General features: G+C 41.9%; 1 protein-coding gene across 5 annotated transcripts in view; it reads left to right on the top strand.

The window, feature by feature from the left end:
* The window catches only part of NEK11 (NIMA related kinase 11), a 182,890-nt gene that overhangs the window by 74,280 nt on the left and 91,170 nt on the right, over positions 1 to 17,440 (top strand). The gene's annotated exons all lie outside the window — the stretch shown is intronic.

Genomic DNA, 17,440 nt, shown 5'->3' on the forward strand with positions numbered 1-17,440 from the left:
TTGGGAAGTGGGAGACAGGATAAAAGACAGGTTCCGTTCATTGGTGGGAGAAGTAATAAGAGAGCAGCAGCTTGCTGTTAGGCTTTCCAGTGACTGGGATCTGGGAAAGGACCAATAATGGTTCCCCTTGCAAGGGCACCAGGAAGATCCTGTGAGGGGCTTGACTGAAGAAGCCTGGAAAGGGCATGGGGAGGAAGGAGACAGTAGGAGGTAGTCCTGGGAACCATGAAATAGAAATTTGTAGTGTAAGGACAGACAGATGCTTTGCAGCACAGGGTCCCAGGATCAGATCCTCGAGTGGTTGGAGAGCTTGGGCTAACCTACTGTGTCACTTAGAAGTGGTGGGAAAAACCACGGTGCCCAAGGTGAAGAGCTTTATGAGCTCCTGAGATAAAGGGCAAAGGACCAAGTCAAGATACCTAAGTCTAAGTGATGAAGGACTTTGGGCAAAGGGTATGTAGGAACCCCTGCAGACAGAGGGAAATAGTTTTGGTTTGGGGACTTTTATTTGCTGTGGATAGTAGGAATCTTGATTTGGCCAAATCACCCTACCAGCCCAAGGAAAACCTCCAGAGGAGGGAAACTGAGACACAATAGGGAAACAGAGGCAGTGGCACACACTTGACACCAGAGAGGTAAGCACACCCTCACAGTCATCTGTCTTAGACAATAGTTTATAATTTTCCTGCTATTCTAAAAATATTTGTAAGAGACTGAAGCCTGGTCTACACTACGAGGTTAGGTCGAATTTAGCCGCGTTAGATAGATTTTTATAATGAATGCGTCTACACAACCAACCCCATTCCGCAGACCTAAAGGGCCTTTAAAATCAACCACTGTACTCCTCCCTGACAAGAGGAGTAGTGCTAAAATCGACCTTCCTGGGTCTAATTTGGGATAGTATAGAGACAGTGCTGTGCAATTCAATGGCATTGGCCTCCAGGAGCTATCCCAGAGTGCTCCAATGTGACCGCTCTGGACAGCACTTTCAACTCCAGTTCATTAGCTAAATACACAGGAAAAGCACCAGGAACTTTTGAATTTCATTTCCTGTTTGGTCAGCGTGGCAAGCTCAGCAGAACAGATGACCATGCAGCCCCAGAATCGCAAACGAGCTCCAGCATGCAGCGAACTGGAGACACTTGATCTGATTGCAGTATGGGGAGAAGAATCTGTGCAGGCAGAACTCCGATCCAGCAGAAGAAATGCTGAGATATCTATGCCGAAATTGCACAGGGCATGGTGGATAGAGGCTACACCAGGGATGCACAGCAGTGCTGTGTGAAAATTTAAGGAGCTCAGGCAAGCCTACCAAAAGACAAAGGAGGCAAATGGTCGCTCCAGGGCAGAGCCCCAGGCATGCCACTTCTGTGATCAGCTGCATGCCATTCTAGAGGAGGACCCTACCAGTACCCCAACACTCTCCATGGACACCTGCAAGGTGGCAGCCTCATGCAACATGGATAAGGATTTTGTGGATGAAGAGGAGGAGGAGAATGTGCATCAGGCAAGTGGAGAATCCGTTCTCCCCAGCAGCCAGGACCTTTTCCTCACCCTGGAGACTATACCCTCCCAGGGCCTATTGTTCCTGGTCCCTGAAGGTCAAGAAGGCACCTCTGGTAAGTGTACATTTGTAACGACATTACAGGGGTTAAAAGCAATTGTGTTTAATGTTTGATTTGCCCTGAGCAATTGGGATGCATTTGCGACCAGTACAGCTGATAGAAAAGTCTGTTAACGTGTCTGGGGATGGAGTGGGAATCCTCAAGGGGCATCTCCATGAAGCTCTCCTGGAGGTACTCTGAAAGCCTTTACAGAAGGTTTCTGGGGAGGGCTGCCTTATTTCGTCTTCCACGGTAGGACACTTTACCAGGCCAAACCAGTAGCAAGTGGTCTAGAATCATTGCAGCACAAAGCATGGCAGCAAATGGTCCTGGGTTTTGGTCGCATTCATGCAACATTCGGTCTTTATCTTTCTGTGTGAGCCTCAGGAGAGTGATATCATTCATGGTCACCTGGTTGAAATAGGGGAAGTTTTGTAAGGGAACAGTAATCCTCTGTTTGGTGATCCCCGACACATTAGACCCTGGGCATGCTTGGCAGTTTGCGCTTGGCTAAAAGGGATCATCCCGGAGAATAGCCACATGGGGGGGGATAGGGAGGGATGTGCTGCACATCCACCCCAAAACTGCTCCCCCTCCTTTTAAACAGCAACCGCAGCCCCTCCTTTTAAATGCAGCCCCTACTTTTAAATGGCAAACACAATCGACATTGGTTGCTATGGAAAAGGAGGGTGCTGCAGTTTGAAACCATTCCCACATGTTATGAATGCGGAAGAAGCCAACCCCACCTTTTGGCTTACCATGGCTGCCTGGAAACCGAATTCTATTGCCCAGCCGTGTGTGATGTTACCATACCGGCAGGTGCTCAATATAAAAGGCAAAATGCGACCTTGTACCTAAAACACATGTGCTGGCTGGCTGTTAATTACTTGATTCACTGTGAAAGAGTCTCCCTTTTGTTCTCAAAAATGTATCTTCTTAAAAGTCTACTCTCCCTTCCCCCCCCACCCCCCGCAGCTGCAAATGCTTCTATGCTCCCCACATCAACTCCGTCCCTGAGGTTATCGCAGATTGGAAGGCAAAAAAACCACACTTGCGATGACATGTTTTCAGAGCTCATGCAATCCTCCCACACTGATAAGGCACAGCTGAATGCATGGAGGCATTTGGTGGCAGAGGCCAGGAAAGCATACAGTGAGCGTGATCGGAACACACAGGAGGAGTTGCTGAGGCTAATGGGGGAGCAAATGGACATGATGGGGCATCTGGTTGAGCTGCAGGAAAAGCAACTAGAGTACAGACCATCGCTGCAGCCATTGTGTAACTGCCTGCCCTCCTCGCCAAGTTCCATATCCTCACCCAAACGCCCAAGAATGCGGGGGGGGGGGGGGGGGCTCCCGGGCCCCCCCCCCCCCAACCCCAGGGGAGGCCCCAGCCACAAGAGGGCGGTCATTCAAACAGCTTTGATTTGTGGTGGGACTACAATAAGCAACGTGGCCTTGTCCTTTCCTCTTCCCCCCCCCCCCACCGCATCCGTTATCAAGCCCTTTGTACACCCGGGCTTCCTTTTACCAGTCAGCATTGTATTTTTTTAATAAATAATGAATGGATTCAGAACAATAGGGACTTTATTTCCTGTGCCAGCTGTGGTTGAAGGGGGATTGGCTTGCAGGGAAGTACATTCACCAAAGGGGGCGGGTTTGCAACAAGGACAAACACACACAACTGTTTATGCTTAAATAAATTTGTTAGTCTCTAAGGTGCCACAAGTACTACTCATTCTTTTTGCTGATACAGACTAACACGGCTACCACTCTGACACCGTCACACCGTAGCCTGGTCAGTCGTGAAACTGTTTTTCAAAGCCTCTCTGATGCGCAGTGCACCTCGGTGTGCTCTTCTAATTGCCCTGGTGTCTGGCTGTTCAAAATTGGCTGCCAGGTGATCTGCCTCAACCTCCCACCCCACCATAAGCGTCTCCCCCTTACTCTCACAGATATTATGGAGCACACAGCAAGCAGCAATAACAATGGGAACATTGCTTTTGCTGAGGTCTAACCTACTCAGAAAACTGTGCCAGCGCCCCTTTAAACATCCAAAGGTACATTCTACCACCATTCTGCACTTGCTCAGCCTGTACTTGAACTGCTCCTTACTGCTGTCCAGGATGCCTGTGTACGGCTTCATGAGTCCTGGGAGCAAGGGGTAGGCTGGGTCCCCAAGGATAAATATTGTCATTTCAACATCCCCAATGGTAATTTTCTGGTCTGGGAAGAAAGTTTCTTTTTGCAGCTTTCCGAACAGCCCGGAGTGCTGAAAGATGCGAGCGTCCTGCACCTTTCCCGACCCATCCCATGTTGATGTTGGTGAAACGGCCCTTGTGATCCACTAGTTCTTGCAACACCATTGAGAAGTACCTCTTGCGATTTATGTACTCTTTGGCAAGGTGGTCTGGTGCCAAGATAGGGATATGCATTCCGTCTATCGTCCCACCACAGTTAGGGAACCCCATTGCAGCAAAGCCATCCACTATGACCTGCACATTTCCCAGAGTCACTACCCTTCTTAGCAGAAGGATGTTGATTGCCCTGGCTACTTGGATCACAGCAGCCCCCATGGTAGAATTGCCCACTCTGAATTGATTCCCTACTGACCGGTAGCAGTCAGGCGTTGCAAGCTTCCACAGCGCTATCGCCACTCACTTCTCAACTGTCAGGGCAGGTCTCATCTTGGTATTCTTGTGCTTCAGGGCAGGGGAAAGCAATTCAAAGTTCCATGAAAGTGGCCTTACACATGCGAAAGTTTCACAGCCATTGGGAATCATCCTATACCTGCAACACTATGCGGTCCCACCAGTCTGTGCTTGTTTGCCAGGCCCAGAATCAGCGTTCCACTTTATTAACATGCTCCAATGCCTCCGTGATATCCCAATTGCCACATTCCGTGCTTTCAAGAACATCTGTGTCCGTGTCCTCCTCACAATCTTCCTCGTGCTGGCAGCTCCTAGCTAGGCTCTGCACATACTGCAGGATAATGCACGAGGTGTTTATAATGCTCACAAAATTAGTGTGCAGCTGAGGGGGCTCCATGCTTGCCGTGCTATGGCGTCTGCATGGATGACCCAGGAAAAAAGGTGCAAAATGATTGTTTGCCGTTGCTTTCAAGGAGGGAGGGAGGAGACTGACGGCATGTACCCAAAACTACCTGTGACAATGTTTTTGCCCCATCAGGCATTGGGAGCTTAACCCAGAATTCCAATGGGCAGCGGGGACTGTGGGATAGCTACCACAGTACACCACTCCCTGAGTCAATGCTAGCCACCGTATTGAGGATGGACTCTGCTGACCTAATGCGCTTAGTGGGGACACACACGATCGACTGTATAAAATCGGTTACTAAAGATCAACTTCTATAAAATCGACCTAATATCGTAGTGTAGACATGCCCTTACTGTCTCATATTCTAAAATGGCCCATTACCTTCCCAAAGAATGTAGTATTTCTTTAAAAAAGGGACTTGTTTGTTGTTTTGTGGGCACATGCATCTGAGTGATTGCTTTTTTTTTTAATATTCCAAATCAGGAAATTCTCTGTACAAAGACTTTGAACACTGGACTGCAGTTTTATTACTGAATTACTTGAAATCCCTGAAGATTTACGGCACTTTCTGCTCTAGTCCTCCTCAGATATATTGGTGGCGCCTGTGGACAGTTCTAAATATTGAGAACAGATTGCCAAACTTTTAGACACTAGTAACAATCTCGTCTCATGCTTCCTGTAACTGAACTGAGAATGATTTTATGTCAGATTCTGCACTGTTAATCTGGGCCCAATGCTATGAAAGTGTCATTCCATTCAATAAAAAATATTGAGAGGGATTTCAGAAGATGTGGGAAATAAGTCATTCAGCACGCAGTGAAATCCTGTTCAAGCCATGAATTATAGTTGTTGTTACTGAGTTGCCATAAGGAGTATTTTATTTTCTTGCAGTATGAGCAGTTTTATCAGTGCAGCTTTCTATACATTAAACATAAAGGAAGTGGGACAAATCCTATTCATAATTACACCTTTGCAATCCCTCTGATGTCATTGGGGTTGTAGAAGACTAAATGAGAGCAGAAATTGGTTGAATATATTGATATAGTATCTGTTAATTATACTTCCTTAATGTAAAGTGCCAAACCACACAAGATAGAACCATCACAAGTAGTAACTTTATTTTAGATAGTATACTTCTAATATTTCATGGTACTTTTCAGATCTAGTCTTTAAAGGCTGTCTTCTACACAGGATTCTCACCCTTGGGTCTCATGCTGCCAGTGCAAGAGAGGACAGAACTCCTATAACACAAAACTTTTTGGCTGTCTGAGGCAGGGGTACTGAAGATCCACATGCACCATCAAATGCCAGAACCTCGGCCCTAAGTAACTTCCAGTCAGCTCCTTGTTAGTCAAGAAAACTGATCAGATCCCGTCAACCACTATTGTTCCAATTCTACTTTGAGCTGTGACAGGTTTTGAATTTCTTCTGTTGGTCCCCTCAACCCTTCAGTTAGTCTTTTAATACCTCATCTGTTTTTTTTTTTTTTGTGTGCATCTGCTCATCCTTACGCACTTGAAGCTACGTGACCCTGAAATGCTGGCCTTGGTGTTAGCTTTAGATTCTACTTGTTAGTCAGTTTGTTTGGGAACCCTTCTTTGCCTACCACTGAATTGTTAATTTGGTTCCTGCACTTTTATATTTTCAGTTGACATTTTTCAGTGCTTTATGTATGAGGCTTTAACATATTAGGTTCCAACAACAATACTTGATTTGCCATTCTTTTTCAGAGCTTTGACGCATTGAGGTTTTGTGTCCAGACCTTAACATACTTTTAGACTTGGAGATGTTGCATCCTATTTTGTTTCTGATGCTTCTGAGTGTTTCTTTCTAGATCTATGCTGAAGCTTCTGGATGTTCAATTCAGATATATTTTCCTTTCAAACTACCTTGTGATCCAAGATGCCATCATTCCTCTCATTGCCAATAACGAAAGATCAAGAGTTTTAAAAAGTGTGAATGTGACAGATGTCACCAACCAGCGAGCGTGACTACTGCATTTTTGAAAGAATTTGCTCTGCTCTTGCATCCTATATTGATGAGTTGGTGAAGACATTTCACACCTCTCTCCTGTTCTGTTCTCCAGGGACTCAAGAAAAAAAGTACAATTTGCCCTAAAATACCACCCTCTATGCTTCCCTGCCCCAACAGTAGAGTGTGATGGTTAAGGTAGCTATGCCTGGCAGGGAGACCTTTATTCTAAAACCCAGTGTCCCCTTTATTTATCTGAGGCTGGATAGAAGACTGATTCCATCCAAGTTAATTTGACAGCTATTTTGACCTTTCATGAACTAGTAATTGAAGGTAGATCAGTATTTCTATGCAGACCATTATCATCAGGTTAGTGCAAGCTTTGACACATTTGAGGGCCAAAGTCCACTAATGTGGTTCTGACAAAGCTGATAAAAACTCCTTTTGAACCAATCAGTATATGAGGAACTTGTGTTTTGTTTTTTTGTTTTTTTGTTTTGTTTTTTAATGGAAGCTCATTTTCCTAAGGGCAGTGATTTCAGCTCATAGATCTGCTTTATATTATATTTTACAAGTATACAATGGTGTTCCAGACTCATCCTACATTCCTTCCAAAGATGATGGTAGGTTTCTACATTAGTAAGCCTATCATCCTGCTAACATCTTCCCATGACTGCATATCTTTCATGTATCTTCTCCTCAAATTTGATGTTCAGATATCCTTTGGTTTTTACTTATTGTGAACTAAAGACCTTAGAAAGCCCACCCAGATTTTCCTTTCTTTTGGCAATGAATCATTAAACACTGCTGTCTTGAAAGAATCCTGTTTATGTGACTGTAAGATTGTATTCTGGCAGGCCTGGAGAGAGGTTCCATTTCAGGACACATGCAAGGCAAGATGTGTACATTTGCAAAGCTCTGTTGCTAAGATTCAGCCTGTAGAGAAGAACCTCATTTTGGTTTCTTAGTACTGCAGAACCTATCCTACTCCTTAGAATCTCTTTCTTTTGGAATATTTTTGATATAAAGATTTGTTTTATGAGGACTCATCCTTAAGGCTCTGTCACTTTTCACCTCTTGTTCCCTTTTTTTTTTTCCAAATTAAAAAAGGCAAAAAAAGGAGTGCACGGGACAAGGTCATAATAGAAATATTAGCCCACTGCTGGCTGAAAAATAGTGTTGCCCAAAAATAAAAGTGAACTCAAATAATTTCTACAGCAAAAGAGAAAAATAAGCTATAGACAAGAAGTGATATCTGTTTAACAAATAAGATGGATGCCAGCTTAAAATAGTGCCAGCAATTCCTACATAATACTGTAAACAAGGATGTTATAATCAAAAGAAACACTTGGGTCAAGCAAAATTAAAACACACAAACTGCTGGCATCATACTACTGTAATAAATCGTTAAAAACTCTGAGAAATTCCAATCTAGATTTCATTAGGATAGAGCACAGAGATTGCGCTATTCAGAGGTTGTTTTCTACTTTATGGTGATATAACTGAGAAGCCATTACTTGTTCTAGGGTCTTGACCAAAAATGGAAAATTTGAAGTAGGTTATTAATTACATAGAATATATCTGGATTAGGTCTGGGTTTATTTGACAATTGAATTTCTGCAGTTAGTTTTAAAATGGCAAGAATGACAGTGAAGTATTGATAATTATGGTGACATTTTAGCAACAGTATGTGGGATAATCTATGGGAGGTACTCTTTTTATATGAAACTTATGTGTTGACTTTTAAGGTGAGCAACCTGTTTTTTGTAACGTGTGCTTGGCATATTTTGCAAATGAAATACATTCATCAACTAGAATTTGTATAATATGTTTTTCAAGATGTGTAATTTTTCACACATTGTTGTCTTGAGGGAAGTTCAGAACAACAGGCAACCATGAAAGCTTTGTGCAACTGCCTGTTCGTGGTTAGGTTCAGACCTGAAACTCAGGTAAGGTTTTATTGAGTTTTGAGCAAAACTCAGGCCAAGTTTGGGGTACTGGGGAAAGGAGTTATCATTTTGGATGTAAACTTAGTTGCTTTAACTGAATTCAACTAGTAATTAAGCAAAACTCTTATGGTTTTGTATGAATTACATTTTCTTTTTCTCTTTATGCCCAGAACTCAAACATGAGATGTAAACCCACACAAAACAATATTTTTTAAAAGATCATATGAAACCCTGAAAAAATTAAACTGTTGACCTTAGAATACTTCTACCACTGTTAAAACAAGTCAGGATAGCAGAAGGGAATACAGAACTCCTGTCATTTGTATCACTGGTGAATAGAAATGTCAGTTAAATTATAATAAATTGGGAAGGCCAGAAAAATGTGGGCTTTAGAACGATCTTACAAATTAAAGGGGAATTTCTGAATCTAAATGATATTTCAGCATCCTGGGAGGCTGACTTTCTCTTGCATTTCACTGTGAGGGTGAACTCCCAGCCCTGTTAAAGTCAATGGGAGTTCAGCTGGGCCAAGGTCTTACTCTAAGTCTTCAAATTATATCCTTAACTGGCATATCTAGATTCTTCATCAAGGTGACCTCTGGGAATAAAAGAAGATGAAACAGGGTTAGTTCTCTACTGATTAAGTTGGCCCTGTTCTCCCCCTTTCCCCCCGCCCAATTTTTTTATTCTTTGTCTCCAGGAAACTCAATCAGGTCAGCAAAAAAGCAGGGTAAGAGGAGACATTTTAGGTAGAGGTCTTGTTCTTTGTCTACCTGTTCATTCTCTGCACCTTCCTGACCCCAAATTTGATGAGTTACATGGCCACTACTGCATCCTTGAAGCTGCAATATACTCCATGACCTTAATGCAGCCATCTGTGAGAGAAGGGATGAGGAAGGAAAGATCTGTTTAGCTGTGGAATCTCCTACTCTCACTTTCACATAGTTTCTGAGCTGTGGCATACAAGAACACATTGAAGAAGTGAGCTCCATGTTCACCCTGTAAATCTTGCCCTTCACTCTGCCCAGTGCAGCAGAACTGGCCTAGTTCTGCTGTGGGGGGGACCCCACGTAGTAGCAGGATTTGCACCAACTTGAATGAAGGAGGATTCAGCACCCTTCAGTTCTACGCTATTTCCAATATACTTGCCCCTCTTAATGATATTCAGTCCATACTTGTGATATTAATATTTTCTCAGGATTCACTTCTTAAAATTAGCTGAAGTAATTTAAAATGAAAATATTCTAGTGGTAAACCAAATTGGCAATCAACACTTCTGGCATAAAAACTGCAATAATGGTTGGAGGAATGGGGCAGAAATTATTAGAAATGTAATTTTGTTGGAAACAGATTGGGTTTTCATTCAGGAACCTAGTAAACTCTTTCCAAGAATGATATCAATAGCTGATTTTTTTGTTTTCCTGAGCCAAGTTAATATCCCTGTTACATTTAAAGCCTTTGCCCTCAAATTCTTCTGTGTGATCTTGGCAGATTCTGACAGATGGTCTATGGAGTTCAGGTGTATTGGGCTCCACATACATCCTGTCATGGGATTTTCATTTTAGCTTCACTTGTTTCTCTGTTTTATGTTCCTGTCAGATTTTATTTTGTTAGGTTTTTTTTTAAATTATTCATCTGAAGATGGGACTGAAGATGCACAAAAAAAAATGCATAATTGAGACTACAGAGATTCTAAAAAGTAGCAACAGAATTTGTGTATTGTAGAGATTCCTAATACTTGACATATGAACCATTTTGTTTCTAATTGATTTGCATTTCTTGTTTCTTTTTATTACACTGTTTCATTTTAATATTATGCCAATGCAGTACAGTAGTTGAATTAAGGGCAAGATTCACCAAAACTCTTCCTAACCACTTTCAAAAAGACATGCAGGGCTATGAAAAATAACACCTGTTCTGCAAGTTTGTGGGGGGAAGGGCTAGCATACAAGTGTTTGGTTCAAATAAACCACTCACGTATGTTGTCTAAACTACACACATACAAACAGTTTTTGCTTGAAATTCTATCCCTATGCTGGATCATGTAATTCAGGATGCAGAAAATCCCAGTTTGGTCTCTGACTGATTGCCCAGATTATCCACAGATAAATACACGCAAAAATGAAAGTGCTTAGTTCATTTTGCATGTTTTATTATTTCGTATATTAAAATACAACAAGATGTATACTTGGGAAAAGTCTTCAGAATTTTTTGCCAGAGTTGTAGGTTTGTGCAGCATTTCTGAAAGGCATATGTAGATATAGATAGAGATAACTCAAAGAGAATTGAGATTGTGATTAGTTTAAAGCATCTAAAGCTTATTTTTTCTCTGTTCCCTTCCTTGTCCCCCAGTAAATTTGGAAAGAGAAGAACCTAAGGCTGACTGTGCTGGCACTGTCCTTTCATTCATTTGAGTTTAGGTCCAAGCACAATCCTGTGTCAAATACCCCAAAGTTGTGCGCATGCTGATTACTTTGCATACCAAAAAAGTTTGGGTATAGTACAATAACTGCTTAATAACATCAGTGCTTTTCATTATCTCTGATGTAGTCATCTAATTGTTCTTAATGATACCTATTTCCCTTCCTAAGAATAATGGGCCAAATCCTCAGCTCATGTAAATTGATGTAGCTCCATTGAAATCAATGCAGCTATACCGAGCTGAGAATCTGGGGAGGCTGCTCATGTGCCCCTACTCCCATACCAACTTCCCAGATCTTTATCCTTCTACTGCACCCCAATCCATAGGCGCCAACTTTCTCGGCACCAGTGGGTGCCCGCACTCCCCTCCCCTTTCCCCGCCCCTGGCCCCGCCCTGACTCACCCCATCCCCGCCCCTGGCCCTGCCCCCATTTCAACCCCATCCCCAAAGTCCCCGCCCTAACTCCACCCCCTCCCTGCACCTATTGATCCCTTCCCCAAATCCCCGCCCTGGCCCGGCCTCTTCCTCCAGCGCGCCGCGTTCTCCCTCCTCCCCCCTCCCTCCCTGCTCCGCGAATCAACTGTTTCGCAGCAAGCACTGGGGGGGGGGAGGGAAGAAGCAGGGCACGGCGGCGCAATCATGGAGGAGGCGGAGGTGAACTGGAGCAGGAGGGTAGGGTGGGGTGGGGCCACAGGGAGCTGACGGTGGGTGCTAAGCACCTACCATGTTTTTTTCTGTGGGTGCGCCAGCCCCGGAGCACCCATGGAGCCAGTACCTATGCTCCAATCTGAAATCCTCTTGGCCACTCCAAGCTTTGGCTTCTTCTCTTGCCACCTTTCCCCATCTCCACTCCCCATCTCAGGCTATAAAACCCCAGGCCTCAGGCTCCTTTGCTCCCAGAAAAGCCCCCTGCAAGGTAGGGGTTGACACCTCTGAGGTACAAAAAAATGGGACATCCAGGATGACCCTGAGCCCATAAAACTGGACATCTGCCAGTGTATACTGAGCATACTGACAGATTTCCTGGGAAAGCTGGTGTGTGTACTGAGCATCCTTACAGATTTCCCAGGACAGCTACCTCAAAATAAGGGATGATCCTGGGAAAATCTGGACAGGTGGCAATCCTATTCTAATGTCACTTCAGTATCTTAGTACCTATTGGCTTTCCCCACTTCTCCCTAGCTGTCTGTGGCTCTTGTCCATCCCCCTTCCTCTGAGGTGTGCTAGGGTGAATGGGATCCTTCTTCCCTACCCCAAAACTCCTCAGAGGGAGGGAGATGAAAAGGGGGTAGAGAAATGTCCCATCAAGAAATGTAAGCTTGGCAGCTATGCTACATCATTAGCTGAGTGTGAGGACAGTATCTAAATTTCAAAAGATGTGGTTCTGTCACAGAATTTTGAATTTTAAAAGATTTGCAATTGCTTTCTACTGTAGAAATTATAGACAGTTATAACTAGATTAATACAAATCCAGGCTAATTAAAAACGTGTTTTATAATAAATAGTTACCAGTATACGTAAAAAGCCTGTTTTACTTCCTTAAGACTTAGTTTAATATAAGGGTTCAACTCATACAACTTTTTAAAGGGCTTAATCCTGCAAACCTTTATCACACGACTAGTCCTTAATATCAAATGTAATCTCCTTGAAGTAAATAGGTCTACTCACCTGAGTAAGCATTTGTGGTATCTGGCTCTAAATAAATATAAAACATAAAACCCACTTAACTAATAATAGTCTTCCAATGTTCCTTCTAGTTATTTGAATTTGCCTCATGTACGTGAATGTTTTGGAAATTTTATATTGAAAGGAAGTTCATTAGTTAGCCTAAAATAAATGATCCTCTTTTAATTGACAATCCACCCACACTCTGGAAAATAGTGACAGTTCCTGGAAGCATATAAAACACAGTTCATTGCTTGGATTGTGTCCTTTTAGAGCTGCAGAGATAGTTTGTTTTTAAATTTCCTAAGATAAATAAAATAAATATTTTTCTTAAGTACTCTACTGAAGTACGTTATTTTCTTGTAACCCTTAGTCTTGAGTTTACTGAATTCCCCCTACACAAATCCCAGCATGTTGGAGGATATCTGCTAAAAACTGTAGAACAGTGGTTTTCAACCTTTTTTCATTTGCGGACTCCTAAAAAATTTTGAAGAAAGGTGTGAACCCCTTTGGAAATCTTAGCCACAGTCTGCGGACCCCCAAAGGTCCATGGACCACAGGTTGAAATCCACTGCTATAGAGTATTGTGAGAAATTTGAAATGCTTTAAATATTGGGGCTCACTGGTCAACATAGTGGCAGATGAAATATAACTTTGATAAATATAACGCAATCAGCTACTCTGTGCTGCTTATAAAAGCTAATGAGTTCTGAACTTGCATGCCTGTCCCTGATGGAAATGACAGTGATTTTTATGGCTAGCTCAATGAAAATGTCCACAGAATTAATTAAACAAGCAAACAAGGTGGTGGGTGTGACAGGTTGGGTCACAGAGACCCCTTTGGGACTGTTACCTGATGTGCTGAGACTACCTCTGAGCCCATTTTCCCTGCCAGCTTGGGACTTCAGAACCCTGTCTCATTGAGCCAGACACGCTAGCCTGCTGCAAAAGCAGACCCTGGGTCTGACCCATGCCCCGAAAGCTGCAGACTTAACTGAAAACGGCTTAGCAAGTGTTCCTGTCTCTATCACCCAGACACCCATCTCCCAATGGAATCCAAACCACAAATAAATCCGTTTTACTCTGTATAAAGCTTATACAGGGTAAACTCATAAATTGTCCGCCCTCTATAACAATGATAGAGAGATATTCACAGCTGTTTGCTCCCCCAGGTATTAATTACTTACTCTGGGTTAATTAATAAGCAAAAGTGATTTTATTAAGTATAAAAAGTAGGATTTAAGTGGTTCCAACTAATAACAGACAGAACAAAGTAAGTTACCAAGCAAAATAAAACAAAAAATGCAAGTCTAGGCCTAATACATTTAAGAAACTGAATAAAGGTAAATCTCACCCTCAGAGATGTTCCAATAAGCTTCTTTCACAGACTAGATTCCTTTCTAGTCTGGGTCCAATCCTTTCCTCTGGTACGGTCCTTGTTCCAGCTGAGATGGTAGCTAGGGGATTTCTCATGACTTCAGCCTCCTTTGTTTTGATCCACCCCCTTATATAGCTTTGGCACAAGGTGGGAATCTTTTGTCTCTCTTGGTTCCCACCCCTCCTTCTAAATGGAAAAGCACCAGGTTTAAAATGGATTCCAGTACCAGTTGACATGGTCACATGTCCTGTGAGACCCCAAGCTTCCATTCTTTCCAGACTGACTTACAGGGACACAGGAAGGCTTACAAGCAAACAGAGCCATTTACAACCAATTGTCCTAGTTGATGGGAGCCATCAAGATTCCAAACCACCATTAATGGCCCACACTTTGCATAATTACAATAGGACCTCAGAGTTATATTTCATATTTCTAGTTTCCTATACAAGAATTATACATTTATACAAATAGGATGACCACACTCAGTGGATTATAAGCTTTGCAATACCTTACAAGAGACCTTTTGCATGAAGCATATTCCAGTTTCATTATATTCATACTCATTAACATATTTTCATAAAATCATATGGAGTGCAACGTCATAGTGGGTACATTTAAAAAGGGATAAACTATTATAGAAAATATTCTACTGACACTATCAATCGTACATCCCTAAGAGGCATTTACTTTATCTAGTTTTGGTTGCTTCTATAATGAAAACTCTGGACAACAATAATAAAATTTTTTACTATCCTGAGGCACCAATCAGGATGGTACAAGGCACTATCCCAACACATGAGAAGATGCAGACCCTGTCTTGAAGAGCTTACAATTGTTGGGTGAGAAGGTTACAATAAATAATTTATACATATTTTTCTAGAAAGGGACAACTATGTCAGGAAATTATTATTATTCAGAATTTCTTGTGCTATTGAGCTGATAGAGTGCTCCACAAAGTTACTGGAATTTTGATTTTCTGTTTTTTGAGTGTTTAATTGAAATGTCAATTTTGGCCTCACTACCTTAAAAACAATGTAGCAGAGGTTGGAAAGTTCCACAGAAGGAGCAACAACAAAGGGTTAAAAATACAACAATGCTTGCATATGAAGACAAGACTGACAAAGCTTGGATTATTTATTCTGCAAAGCAGAAGGATCAGAGGGATGTTGACTGTGATTGTGAAAGGTATACTGAAAACTGATCAGGCTCTCTTTTCTATGTGATCAAATAATATGAGCATAAGGGGCCATTCTATGAAATTAATGTGCATCACATTTACAAAAATGAAATGGTACTTTACACAACTAGCGAACCTATAAATTTCACTAACACAGAAGGTCATCAAAACAAAGTTCTGGCTGGATAATATTAGTAGCTATTCCAGCTAAGATTATAAAAGTAATCAAATGATATGCTTCAGGGCATAATCTGATTGCTTATGGTAATCAGGAATAGATTTCCCTTCCCCATGTGCAGCATTGTACAAATAGCTGAGGGTGTCTTTTTCATCTTACCCTGAAGCCTCAGGTGTGGGTAGGATACTGGACTAAATAGATAAATGCACTGACCTGATATGGCAAATCTTATGTTCCTGATGGCACCTTAAGCGATTTCAGATGCCAAAATCTGTAGTCTTCAAAACAGATTGTATCTGCAAAAGCCAGCTGCAACCCATGGTCTGTCAGACTGGAATTCTCCCTTCTTTTCCTTCCCACTGCCTGCTACCATTTCTGTTTAACAGTTTCAAATACCATGTGTATGTGCACTTCTGTGTATAATGTGTGCATGTGTGTGTGTACCTGCATTGAGAGAACATTTCCTCATGTAACAATTGTCATGTCTCCTAGTTTGACCTTCTAAAATACTATCAGCATAAATACTTCTTTACTGTATTAATATTCATTGTTTGGGGGGATATGGGAGCTGCTAGGTACCCAACACTTTTGAAAATCAGGCACTTATTTAGGTGCTTAAATATGGAGTGAGCATAACTGAACTTTAAGCACCCACTACTGATAAACTTGGACCAATTGTACTAAGGTTCAGTTTTAGAAAGCACCACTGAGAAACATGTACCTGATATTTTGCCTCTTTTTTTTTTTTTGTCTATATTATGCGTACAGCATGGGCCTCACTTTCATCTCCAAAATGTAACAACTTGGTCTCATTTTTAATTGCAAGGTGGACAGATATGCTTTCTAAAAGTTGTATTTAACTTAATCAAAAGTGAATAACTGAAATTTGTCATAACTCCTATAGTTGTTTCCTTGGACTGTCATTGTATCTGCTTGAATCAGTTCTACCCACACATATAGTAAAGTGGTTTAAAGTCTTTAGAGGGAATGCTTGGTGGAATTGCAAAGTGGTGTTATTATTATCTAATATGTAAGTCTGTCACCATATCTCAGTGGGTCACAGCTGAGAATGCCAGATTCAGGACAAACTCCTGAAAAATAGAGCAGACTCACCCCAAACTGGTGGTTATTCTATCATTAGATTATACCAAGCCAGTAACAAAAGTAAAGTTCTGTTTTGCCACATTGGTTAACAATAAGTAAAAAATGCAGTCTCCTTAGGCATTCCAGCCTTTGTCTCACCACCCAGACACTGGGCTTTACAATGAGTGGTTACTGAAAACCAATTTAATCAAATATAGGGTCCTTCCAATGTCAAGAGATCAGCCACTTAGCCCGGTCAATATATAACTCAGATCTTACCCAATAATCACACTGCTGCCAATCCTTGAGTGATTAAAATCTAAATGATTATTAATAAAAGAAAAGATGAAAAGAGTTTAAAATGGTTAATAGATCATATACATACAATAATTGCAAAGTCCTTATATCAGGTTTGTAGTGGTGATGTTATAGACTGCTGGCTTGTAAAGTCTCTGCTAACTCCCAAAAGATTGGAAGGTCCTCAGTCCATAGTGCAATATGCTCCTTTTAGTTGTAAATCCACAGTCCAGAGAATCAGGGCAGGAAAGAGGCAAAATGGAGATATCTCAGAGGTCTTTTATACCCTTTGCCATATGCCTGTAAATTTACTAACTCAAACACAGCTCACAACCTCAGTTTGTGGAAAGTTACTGGCCTAAGATGGAGTCCAAAGTCACATGAGCATATCACATGTCCTTACATGCTTTGATGACTCTTAGAGGCAGCCATTTCCCATATCCGTGATGAAGTATCCACAAGAAGACTTACTGGATGGGATGAATTTACTGTATGGCCCATTGTTAGAGTGAAGTGTCCTTAATAGGCCATCAAGCTTAAATAGTCCATTCACAATGGGCTGGAGAGACTGGATGTAAACTACCTTGTGGGTGTTACCCCAGGAACAAACACATTTGAGATACATTTCAGAGGGGTAGCCATGTTAGTCTGTATCAGCAA

The sequence above is a fragment of the Trachemys scripta genome, chromosome 2 (assembly GCF_013100865.1).
Source record: "Trachemys scripta elegans isolate TJP31775 chromosome 2, CAS_Tse_1.0, whole genome shotgun sequence".
Classification (NCBI taxonomy): Eukaryota; Metazoa; Chordata; order Testudines; family Emydidae; genus Trachemys; species Trachemys scripta.